The 5000-nt window shown below is 45.2% G+C and overlaps 1 protein-coding gene across 1 annotated transcript in view; it reads left to right on the top strand.

Moving 5' to 3' along the window:
* Nucleotides 1-5000, top strand: part of LOC109896535 (thioredoxin-like) — an 11238-nt gene that overhangs the window by 338 nt on the left and 5900 nt on the right. The window lies entirely within an intron of this gene.

The raw sequence follows: 5000 nt of genomic DNA, 5'->3' as shown, positions 1-5000 counted from the left end.
GTGTACTGTAACTAGTTATATTAGGCGAGAATCAAGACTTGTTGAAAATGGTCAGGATAGACAGGCACGTTGTTGCAAACCTCCCGCGTGATCGTTTTACCATGTTTTGAATAAAATAAAATAAACTAGTTAACGTTCGCTAGTTACTTTAGTTAGCGACTTGACAGATGCACAAATTTTACATTTTGAATTAAAATGTATTTCAATTTTTTTGGTGTTGAGATAACTGGTTAACGTTATGGTCCTGACAGAATCAGCAGTGGATTCACCTAAAGCACATTCGCCATGTTGAGATCTCACCATTTTAATTAAGAATTATAATAATTACAACTCTTAATCGAAACTATTACAAAACACGATAATTATTTAATACATCGTTTTTGTATACATGTATACAGCTAACAATTGTTGTAATTATTATTATATATATATTTTTTAAAGAACAGATAGCTAGAACGACATGGCTGATATGACATATTCACAACGAGTCGTCTTTCTCCGGTTTTATGCAGACGCGCGTGGGCCTTAAACGGGAATAGTGCATAGTAATTCACATGGTGCTTTGAACCCTACCTAGTCTATACTATATTGAACGGGAATAGTGCACAGTAATTCACATGGTGCTTTGAACCCTACCTAGTCTATACTATATTGAACGAGAATAGTGCATAGTAATTCACATGGTGCTTTGAACCCTACCTAGTCTATACTATATTGAACGAGAATAGTGCATAGTAATTCACATGGTGCTTTGAACCCTAGCTAGTCTATACTATATTGAACGAGAATAGTGCATAGTAATTCACATGGTGCTTTGAACCCTACCTAGTCTATACTATATTAAACGAGAATAGTGCATAGTAATTCACATGGTGCTTTGAACCCTAGCTAGTCTATACTATATTAAACGGGAATAGTGCACAGTAATTCACATGGTACTTTGAACCCTACCTAGTCTATACTATATTGAACGAGAATAGTGCATAGTAATTCACATGGTACTTTGAACCCTACCTAGTCTATACTATATTAAACGGGAATAGTGCACAGTAATTCACATGGTACTTTGAACCCTACCTAGTCTATACTATATTAAACGGAAATAGTGCACAGTATTTCACATGGTACTTTGAACCCTACCTAGTCTATACTATATTGAACGAGAATAGTGCATAGTAATTCACATGGTACTTTGAACCCTACCTAGTCTATACTATATTAAACGGGAATAGTGCACAGTAATTCACATGGTACTTTGAACCCTAGCTAGTCTATACTATATTAAACGGAAATAGTGCACAGTATTTCACATGGTACTTTGAACCCTACCTAGTCTATACTATATTGAACGGGAATAGTGCATAGTAATTCACATGGTACTTTGAACCCTACCTAGTCTATACTATATTAAACGGAAATAGTGCACAGTATTTCACATGGTACTTTGAACCCTACCTAGTCTATACTATATTACATGCCGGGAGGTTGTAAAAATGTTTAATCGTTGAGGCAACAACTGCTGTTTATATACAATGCATGGTTGGTGCGATTTAGCTACATGTTTTTAGCTATAGTTGCACTACAGCAAGTTAAACGTTGAGCCAGAGGTGGCTAACATGCTCGTTAGCCATTTTTTTAGCTGCATTTTGTAGTGTTGTTTTGTCGGGTACTGCTTATGCAAAGCCAGCTAGCTACACGGTTTAGCATATGTCTCCTTCTTATTGTCACTCTGTACATTAGACAGATAACGTTATCTAACTCTCTAACCCTGCTAGCAAGAGGTAATTATGCCCCGTCACACGTGGCTCAAATTGTGGGCCACCGCAGATCAAGAATCATGTGCCAAGGATGAGTATTTTAGCCAGGTGACCCTGTCGTCAAAAGACGGAACTAAAGTAAAGATTTATCCGATCTGACATTTAGCCCCGTCTTTCGGGCCTGCTCATTCATTATATACTCTGTCCCGACCTTCTTCTTCGATGAGGTTTAAGATCGCGTTTGGTATCCAATAAATGTTTTGTTACCGCCACCTACTAGACTGGTATATACGGTATACCTCCCTTATAAATCTCACTCTTCACTCATTAAAGCCCACTATTTAAATACCCTGCCATCTAACTCTACACTCACTAAAAGCCCACCACTCTACTCCACTATTTAAATACCCTACACTAAACCCCCCCACCCTACTCCACTATTTATAACCATCTAGTCGTACCTCAGGCCAACAGCCTGAAAAGACAGGACACCACCACCGCTCAACACACCCTCAACCTGTCTCTCTCTCTCACACGTGACGTCTCTGATCGCCAGCTCCATGGGCACCCCTACAATTAACACATACTACTACTTTCCCCAATGCTATACACTCTTACAACTTCTGCTCTACTCTGACCCTGGAAACCTCAACCTGTCTCTCTCTCTCACACGGGACGTCTCTGACCCTGGAAACCTCAACCTGTCTCTCTCTGACCCTGGAAACCTCAACCTGTCTCTCTCTCACAGGGGACGGCTCTGACCCTGGAAACCTCTACCTGTCTCTCTCTCACATGGGATGTCTCTGATCCCCAGCTCCATGGGCACCCTTACAATTAACACATACTACTACTTTCCCCAATGCTATACACTCTTACAACTTCTGCTCTACTCTGGAATCGTACCAGGCTCTGTAGTGACGCCTCTAGCACTGAGATGCAGAGCCTTAGACCTCTGTGATACAGCCTGGAATCAAACCAGGGTCTTTAGTGACGCCTCTAGCACTGAGAGGCAGAGCCTTAGACCTCTGCGCCACCGTAATTCATGATTCTATATATCTGAGCCTCTCTATCATCTCTATCCTCTCTGAGTCCCTCTATCCTCTCTGAGTCCCTCTATCCTCTCGAGCCTCTGTGAGCCTCTCTATCCTCTCTGAGCCTCTCTATCCTTTCTGAGTCTCTCTCAGAGAGTCTATCCTCTCTGAGCCTCTCTATCCTCTGTGAGCCTCTCTATCCTCTCTGAGCCTCTCTATCCTCTCTGAGCCTCTCTATCCTCTCTGAGCCTCTCTATCCTCTCTGAGCCTCTCTATCCCCTCTGAGTCCCTCGAGCCTCTCTATCCTCTCTGAGCCTCTCTATCCTCTCTGAGCCTCTCTATCCCCTCTGAGTCCCTCGAGCCTCTCTATCCCCTCTGAGTCCCTCGAGCCTCTCTATCCTCTCTGAGCCTCTCTATCCTCTCTGAGCCTCTCTATCCTCTCTGAGCCTCTCTATCCTCTCTGAGCCTCTCTGAGCCTCTCTATCCTCTCTGAGCCTCTCTATCCTCTCTGAGCCTCTCTATCCTCTCTGAGCCTCTCTATCCCCTCTGAGTCCCTCGAGCCTCTCTATCCTCTCTGAGCCTCTCTATCCTCTCTGAGCCTCTCTATCCTCTCTGAGCCTCTCTATCCTCTCTGAGTCTCTCTATCCTCTCTGAGCCTCTCTATCCTCTCTGAGCCTCTCTATCCTCTCTGAGCCTCTCTATCCTCTCTGAGCCTCTCTATCCTCTCTGAGTCTCTCTCAGCCTCTCTATCCTCTCTGAGCCTCTCTATCCCCTCTGAGTCCCTCGAGCCTCTCTATCCCCTCTGAGTCCCTCGAGCCTCTCTATCCTCTCTGAGCCTCTCTATCCCCTCTGAGTCCCTCGAGCCTCTCTATCCTCTCTGAGCCTCTCTATCCTCTCTGAGCCTCTCTATCCTCTCTGAGCCTCTCTATCCTCTCTGAGCCTCTCTATCCCCTCTGAGTCCCTCGAGCCTCTCTATCCTCTCTGAGCCTCTCTATCCTCTCTGAGCCTCTCTATCCTCTTTGAGCCTCTCTATCCCCTCTGAGTCCCTCGAGCCTCTCTATTCTCTCTGAGCCTCTCTATTCTCTCTGAGCCTCTCTATCCTCTCTGAGCCTCTCTATCCCCTGAGTCCCTCGAGCCTCTCTATCCTCTCTGAGTCCCTCTGAGTCCCTCGAGCCTCTCTGAGCCTCTCTATCCCCTCTGAGTCCCTCGAGCCTCTCTATCCCCTCTGAGTCCCTCGTGCCTCTCTATCCCCTCTGAGTCCCTCGAGCCTCTCTATCCTCTCTGAGTCCCTCTGAGCCTCTCTGAGCCTCTCTATCCCCTCTGAGTCCCTCGAGCCTCTCTATCCCCTCTGAGCCTCTCTATCCCCTCTGAGTCCCTCGAGCCTCTCTATCCCCTCTGAGTCCCTCGAGCCTCTCTATCCCCTCTGAGTCCCTCGAGCCTCTCTCTGTACCTGGCATCTACCAAATACTGCATTGTGTTCTTCCCCCACAGTTACAGCACTGAACCTTCCCACGCTTCCTCATTCCCTGTAACCACATGTTCCTCCACACTTGGCACGTTCCTTTCCTTTCCACTGAGCAGCTACACGTCTCATTCTTTGGCATTTAAAACGCTGCAGTGCATTATGGGACAAATTCTCTTGAACATTTGAAAGCTAAGGAATCCTTTCTGTTGAGGCAAAAAAAAAAAACTCAGCTTTCACTTCCTTGTGACCTTCGTTCGTACCGATCAATCTGTTGGTTTCCGTCACTCGGCCTCCCTTCACATTGGTCTTTAATATCACACATCCAGGCCGCATCACATCACGGCTGTGATTGGGTGTCCCCTAGGGTGGCGCGCAATTGGCCCAGCGTCGTCTGGGTTTGGCGCGGGGGAGGGAGGGGGGGGGGGGGGGGCGTCATTGTAAATAAGAATTTGTTCTTAACTGACTTGCCTAGTTTAAAGAAAGGTTTAAATAAACTAAAAATCCTCTACCTAGTAATAGAACCAGAGACATGACTGTTAACATGTTGACTCTACTTAGTATAAGAACCAGAGACATGACTGTTAACATGTTGACTCTACCTAGTATAAGAACCAGAGACATGACTGTTAACATGTTGACTCTACCTAGTATAAGAACCAGAGACATGACTGTTAACGTGTTGACTCTACCTAGTATAAGAACCAGAGACATGACTGTTAACATGTTGACTCTACCTAGTATAAGAAC

This window comes from Oncorhynchus kisutch, unplaced genomic scaffold, assembly GCF_002021735.2.
Source record: "Oncorhynchus kisutch isolate 150728-3 unplaced genomic scaffold, Okis_V2 Okis07a-Okis12b_hom, whole genome shotgun sequence".
NCBI lineage: Eukaryota > Metazoa > Chordata > Actinopteri > Salmoniformes > Salmonidae > Oncorhynchus > Oncorhynchus kisutch.
This window is presented reverse-complemented; position numbering and strand designations above follow the sequence as displayed.